The sequence below is a fragment of the Glycine soja genome, chromosome 12 (genome assembly GCF_004193775.1).
Source record: "Glycine soja cultivar W05 chromosome 12, ASM419377v2, whole genome shotgun sequence".
Classification (NCBI taxonomy): Eukaryota; Viridiplantae; Streptophyta; class Magnoliopsida; order Fabales; family Fabaceae; genus Glycine; species Glycine soja.
The window spans coordinates 20448809-20456443 of NC_041013.1; the positions used below are offsets into that span (position 1 = coordinate 20448809).

The following is a 7635-nucleotide window of genomic DNA, read 5'->3' on the forward strand; positions in this document are numbered from 1 at the left end:
CTCACAAGTTCTTCGAGGGAAGGTTGTGGAGGGGCCTCAACTGTTGGCTGTTTCTGGGGTTGTTGCTGTTGTTGGATTGGTGGAGGAATGTATGGTCTGCTTGGGCCAGCAGCATTTCGGAAGGAAGGAGCAGGCTGCTGTTGTTGCTGAGGGCTGGACCATCTGAGGTTAGGGTGATTCTTCCATCTAGGGTTGTATCTGTTGCTGGAGAGGTCATAATTGTTCTGTTGTGGTTGATTTTGCTGCTGAGGTTGGGGAGGTCTATTGTAAATATTTGCAGCATAAGCTTTAGGCTGCTCGATTGCTCCAGGTTGCTGCATGGAAGGGCAAAGGTCTATATGGTGGTCAGCAGAGGAGCACAAACCACAAACCCTTGCAACAGGTACAGATTTCTTATTCAAGGCCAGCTGGGTTACCAAGTTAACCAATGCATCCAGTTTGCCTTCAAACTTCTTAGTCTCAGATGATGCAGCTGAGTTTGTAGCTACCTCATGCACTCCTCTAATGACTATGGCATCATTTCTGGCGCTAAACTGCTGAGAGTTGGAAGCCATCTTCTCAATTAAATTTCTGGCTTCAGCAGGAGTCATGTCTCCAAGGGCTCCACCACTGGCAGCATCTATCATACTTCTCTCCATATTGCTGAGTCCTTCATAAAAATATTGGAGAAGAAGCTGCTCCGAAATCTGATGGTGAGGGCAACTGGCACATAGTTTCTTAAATCGCTCCTAGTACTCATACAGGCTCTCTCCACTGAGTTGTCTAATACCTGAGATATCTTTCCTGATGGCTGTGGTCCTGGAAGCAGGGAAATTTTTTTCTAAGAATACTCTCTTAAGGTCATCCCAGCTTGGGATGGACCTTGGAGCAAGGTAATACAACCAGTCCTTTGCCACTCCCTCTAATGAATGAGGAAAAGCCTTCAGAAATATGTGATCCTCTTGGACATCTGGGGGTTTCATGGTGGAGCAGACAATATGAAATTCCTTCAAATGTTTGTGTGGGTCTTCACCTGCAAGGCCATGAAACTTTGGAAGCAAATGAATCAGTCCAGTTTTAAGAACATATGAGACATCCTCATCAGGGTATTGGATGCACAAGCTTTCGTAGGTGAAATCAGGTGCAGCCATTTCCCTTAGAGTCCTCTCACGGGGTGGAGGTTGTGCCATGTTCTCAGAATGTGCAAAATCAGAATGCTCAGAATCAGAATGCTCAAAATTATAATGCTCAAGATCAGGATGTTCAAAATCACCAATAACAGAATGCACAGATTCACCAGTAATGGAATGCTCAGAATGATCAAAAGGTATAAAATGATGCCTAACTAATCTATGAAATGTCCTATCTATCTCAGGATCAAAGGGTTGTAAGTCAGATGGATTGCCTTTAGTCATACACTACATTCAGCATGCACACAACTAGTTGCCTTATCATGTAAATAAAGGTGTAGGTTTGAACTACAGCTACACTCAAATGATATCCAAATGACTTGAAATTTTGTGAGCAACCTTATAAAATGATGAGAAGATAGCACAAAAAATTTTAGACAAAAATTCAAAGTCTAACTATGAAAGCTAAAAATGGTAAGTTAAGAAAAATAAGTGAATAAAACTTGAAAAATAAAAAACTTTTGACAGAATCGCTTTTTTTGGACGATGGAGACCTCAGCCGGAGCAAAAGTTATGGCCGTTCGAAGTTTCGACAAACACAAAATTTGCTACTTTTTTGGAACTTTCAAATCTGACCAAACTAAAAGCTCTAACTATTTTTCCCACAAAATATAGATTAAAAGAAGTTACCACAAAAAAATTCAGCCAAAAATAACAACCCTAGCTACTAAAACAAAAAATCTCAAATAATTCAGCATGGGTGGTCGCTAAAATCTGTCTCTAATTGATTTCTACTACTACTCTGTTTTGCCGCAAGCACAATCTTCACAGCAAAACACCCAAGACTGAAACAGGGGAAACGCTTAATGGGAAAACTGAAACAGAACACACATTAAACAAAATACCAGGACACTAAACAACACTAACACATATACTAACAATTTAAACATAAAACACGAAAGGATTAAACACACAACACTAGTTAGCTATTATGAACCTTTGGACACTGCTCCCCGGCAACGGCGCCAAATTTGATCGAGGTCGTACCCGAATCAAATAAACATGAAAATGCAGTAACTAGGAAGTGATCCTAGGTCGTTTCCCAACGAGCAGTGACAAACCAAATGTTCATAATATACTTGCAGTAACAGTAACGATTGGGGGGGGGGTTTGTTTTGTGATTAAAGAGCAGAACAAGTAAACTGAAATACGAAACTACTAATATTAAAAACGGGTTGTTTCCTCTGATTCAGAAGCCATTCTCTTATCCTGGGTTATGGAGGATTTGTCCCTAACAGTCAACCACTTAATCCAACCCTATTTCAATTTACTAAGCGAAAATCAACTTAGGGTTTTCAATACGTGATTAGGCACCACATACACCAGTTAGCCCTTCGTCCATTAAGCATGAACGCAAGTTAGGCTTAGAGGCAATTAATCGAACACGAAGCGTGCACTGATTAATATTCACGAATTTGGGATAACTGGTGAAGGGAAAACTGCCAGGGAACCACATTACAAGCGAAACCTCGAAGAGAGTTGGGCTTCGTCCTCAAAAGGAAACAACACCAGAAAATCTAGCCTTCCATGGATTCAAACAGAAAACGCAAATGAAACATGAAGCAGAAACGTAAATGAACAGAAACGTAGATGAAACAGAAACGTAAATGAGAGTAGAAGAAGAAGCAAGAACGAAATTGTAATTAGAAACAGAAAACGTAAAATTGCATTACGTGAACAGTAGCATTAAGCAGAAAAACGAAAACCCTAAAACAAAAGCTTTGAATAATGAATAGCATAACAGAATGCCTTGCACGAATCCCAAGGCTGCTATTTAAAAAGAGTCACTTAAAGTCACTGGGCCCTATTACAATACTCTGGCCCAAAACAAAATAAACACTGAACAACATAAAATAAAATTGCGAAATTTCCTAATTAACTAAGGTAAGCGCTGCTTAATTTGCCCTCTTCAAGTCCATAACCAAAATCCGGATTAAGCCCAATGTTTCATTAATTCCTGAAATTAGATTAAAAACATCAAATTAGCTAAATGAGCCCAAATAATAAAACTGCCTGATTAATTGACAATTAAGACCAATCAGTAATTAAAATGGTGCAAAAAGGGTTTAGAAAATAGAAGAAAATGATGGCACATCACTCATCTATTCCTAGGGCTGAAGTAATAATGTTTTTGGCTTTAAGATCATACTGGATTCTTCTCTTATCTTCCTCTGTCCACTTGTCTCTAGGTTTTTGTGTTGTGGTGCTAGAATTTGCATCTACTATTGTGGGTATGTAAGGTCCTATTTCTATTGCTTCTCAAATGTTTAAATCTATGGCTTCAATGAAAATCTGCATACGGGTTTTCCAATAATGGTAACCCTCACCATTGAAAATGGGTGGTCTATGAATGGAATTTCCTTCAGGAAACAAAGGATTTGAAGAGGCCATGAATCTTGAAGTGGTTAGACTTTCTACAAGATACATGCTCTGATACCACTTGTTGGATCAAGTGGCCTCAGAATAATTAAGAAGGGGGGGTTGAATTAATTATTACTGAACCTTTACTAATTAAAAAATCTACCCTTCTTAGGCTTTTACTATAATGTTAAGAAAGTAAAGAACAAAAATAAAAACTTAACCAAAAGTAAAAGCGGTAATTAAAGTGCACAACGAAAATTAAAAGTGTAGGGAAGAAGAAGAAAAACACACAAGAGTTTTATACTGGTTCGGCAACAACCCGTGCCTACATCCAGTCCCCAAGCGACCTGCGGTCCTTGAGATTTCTTTTCAACCTTGTAAAAGTCTTTACAAGCAAAGATCCACATGGGATGTACCCTCTCTTGTTCTCTTTGAACCACCTAGTGGATGTACCCTCCACTAGAACTGATCCACAAGAGATGTACCCTCTCTTGTTCTCAGTTACAACAACCCAAGTAGATGTACCCTTTACTTCTACCACAAAGGATGTACCCTCCAATGTGTTAAGACAAAGTTCTCATGCGGTTAGTCCTTTAAAACTTTGTGAATGGCGAAACAAAAGAATTCTTAGGCGGTTAGTCCTTTGAAATCTTTTGTTTATGGGAAAGGGAAGAATCAAAAGAATTCTCAGACTGTGTCATTTTGAATTCTTTGGCAAGGGAGAATGGAGACACAAAAGAATTCAGACGGTTAGTCCTTTGTTCTTTTGGAAAAGGGAGAAGAGAGACACAAAAAGAATTCAGGCGGTTAGTCCTTGTCGAATTCTTTTTGGAAAAGGGAGAAGGGAATGAAAAAGATGAATAGTACACTTTTGTTTTCAAGGTTTGGAAAACCAGAAAACTTTAGAAAGCTTTTGGCAAAGGAAGAAGAAGAAGAAGTTCAAAGAGATTCAAAAAGTTGTAAAGGATAATGATTGTTCTGAATGTTCTTAAAATGCAAGCTAAGGTCTTGCTTTTATAGACTCTTCATGTCTGGTCAAGAAAACCATTAGAAGAGTTATAACCTTTAGAAAAACCTGAAAACCATTGGAAGAGTTACATCTTTTGGTTTTTATTCAAAACTTGTCACTGGTAATTGATTACCAAATCCTTGTAATTGATTACACAAGGCTTTTTATGAAAGGATGCGACTCTTCACAATTGAATTTGAATTTCAACGTTCAAACACACTGTTAATCGATTACAAATATCTTGTAATCGATTACACCATTTTGAAATCAATTGGAACGTTGAAAATTCAGTTGAAAGCTTTTTGAAAACAATCTTTGCTACTGGTAATCGATTACAATAAACTGGTAATCGATTACCAGAGAGTAAAACCTCTTTGGTAAAAAAATTTGTGAAAAATTCATGTGCTACTCAATGTTTTGAAAACCTTTTAGTACTTATCTTGATTGAGTCTTTTCTTGATTCTTGAATCTTCAACTTGATTATTCTTGATTCTTGATTCTTGAAACTTGATTCTTGAATCTTGAAATCAAATTTCTCCTGATTCTTAAAGTGTTCTTGACTCAATCTTGAACTCATTCTCTTGGGCTTTTTGTCATCATCTATGTTATCATCATCAAAACAACGTGAATCAATCTTGGTTCATCATTATGAAGCTTGCTTCTACAAGTTTTATACTGGTTCAGCAACAACCCGTGCCTACATCCAGTCCCCAAGTGACCTGTGGTCCTTGAGATTTCTTTTCAACCGTGTAAAAACCTATACAAGCAAAGATCCACAAGGGATGTACCCTCCCTTGTTCTCTTTGAACAACCAAGTGGATATACCCTTCACTTGAACTGATCCAAAAGAGATAAACCCTCTCTTATTCTCAGTTACAACAACCCAAGTAGATGTACCCTCTACTTGTACCACAAAGGATGTACCCTCCAATGTGTTAAGACAAAGTTCTCAGGCGGTTAGTCCTTTGAAACTTTGTAAAGGGGAAACAAAACAATTCTCAGGCGGTTGGTCCTTTGAAATCTTTTTTTTTAGGGAAAGGAAAGAATCAAAAGAATTCTCAGACTGTGTCTTATTGAATTCTTTGAAAAGGGAGAAGGGAGACACAAAAGAATTTAGACGGTTAGTCCTTTGTTCTTTTGGAAAAGGGAGAAGAGAACACAAATAGAATTCAGGCGGTTAGTCCTTGTTGAATTCTTTTTGGCTAAGGAAGAAGAGAATGAAAAGATATAGCACACTTTTGTTTTCCGTGAAAGAACAAGGTTTTGGAAACCAGAAAACTTAGGAAGCTTTTGACAAAGGAAGAAGGATAAGAATTTCAGAAAGATGTTCAAAAGTTGTGTGTAAAAAAGTTATTGAAATGCAAGTCAAGGTCTTGCTTTTATAGACTCTTCATGTCTGGTCAAGAAAACCATAGGAAGAGTTATAACCTTGAGAAAAACCTTAAAACCATTAGAAGAGTTACATCTCTGGACTTTTTATTCAAAACTTGTCACTGGTAATCAATTACCAAAACCATGTAATCGATAACACAAAGCATTTTATGAAAAGATGTGACTCTTCATAATTGAATTTGAATTTCAACGTTAAGTTACACTGGTAATCGATTACACCATTTAAAAATCAATTGGAACGTTGCAGATTCAGTTAAAAGCTTTTGAAATCAAGCTTTGCCACTGGTAATCGATTACCAGAGAGTAAAAACTCTGGTAACTTAGAAAATTTTGAGAAAAACTCTATTGAAAAACAAAATTGTGCTATGTTTGTTTTTTTTTGAAAAATCTTTTCAATACTTCCCTTGTGAAGTCTTCTTGATTTCTTCTCTTGAATCTTGAATTCATCTTCTCTTCAATCTTGAAATCAAACTTCTCTTGATTCTTGAATCTTGTTGACTCAATCTTGAAATCATTCTCTTGGGCTTTTTGTCATCATCTGTAGAAGCAAGCTTCATGATGAATCAAGATTGATTCAAAGAGTTTTGATGATAACAAAGATGATGACAAAAAGCTCAAAAGTCAAGAACACTTCATGATAACAAAGATGATGATCTCAAGAATCAAAGAATGAGTTCAAGATTGAATCAAGTACACCTTAAGGGTCAAGAGGAAAGTTGAATTCAAGAATCAAGAATCAAGTTCCAAGAATCAAGATCAAGATTCAAGACTCAAGAGAAGACTCAATCATGATAAGTATTAAAAAGATTTTTCAAAAACTGAGTAGCACATGATTTTTTCTCAAAACCTTTTACCAAAGAGTTTTTACTCTCTGGTAATCGATTACCAGATTATTGTAATCGATTACCAGTAGCAAAATGGTTTTCAAAAAGCTTTCAAACTGAATTTACAACGTTCCAATTAATTTCAAAATGTTGTAATCGATTACAAGTATTTGGTAATTGATTACCAGTGAGTTTGAACGTTGAAATTCAAATTTAATTGTGAAGAGTCACATCCTTTCACAAAAAAGCTTTGTGTAATCGATTATAATGATTTGGTAATCGATTACCATTGATAGTTTTTGAACAAAATCAAAAGATGTAACTCTTCCAATAGTTTTCAAGTTTTTCTAAAAGTTATAACTTTTCCAAATGGTTTTTAAGTTTTTCTAAAGGTTACAACTCTTCTAATATTTTTCTTGACTAGACATGAAGAGTCTATAAAAGCAAGACTTTGATTTGCATATCAAGTATCTTTCTTAACAATTATTTTCAAAACAAACTTTTGCCAATTGATTTCTGAATCTCTTTGAGCTTCTTCTTCTTCCTTACCAAAAGCTTTCTAAAGTTTTCTAGTTTTCCAAACCTTGAAAACTGTGTTATTCATCTTTTTTATTCCCTTCTCCCTCTGCCAAAAAGAATTCGCCAAGGACTAACTGCCTGAATTCTTTTTGTGTCTCTCTTCTCCCTTTTCCAAAAGAACAAAGGACTAACCGCCTGAATTATTTTGTGTCTCCCTTCTCCCTTGTCAAAGAATTCAATAAGACACAGTCTGAGAATTCTTTTGATTCTTCCCTTTCCCATATACAAAAGATTTCAAAGGACTAACCGCCTGGAATTCTTTTGTATCCCCATTCACAAAGATTCAAAGGTTTAACCGCCT

At 36.5% G+C, this 7635-nt stretch overlaps 1 non-coding gene across 1 annotated transcript; it reads left to right on the forward strand.

Moving 5' to 3' along the window:
* The first annotated feature begins 684 nt into the window (after positions 1-684).
* On the forward strand, positions 685-791 carry LOC114380637. The gene has a single exon (XR_003659811.1). It is a non-coding gene; the product is annotated as a small nucleolar RNA R71 (small nucleolar RNA).
* Positions 792-7635: the final 6844 nt, after the last annotated feature.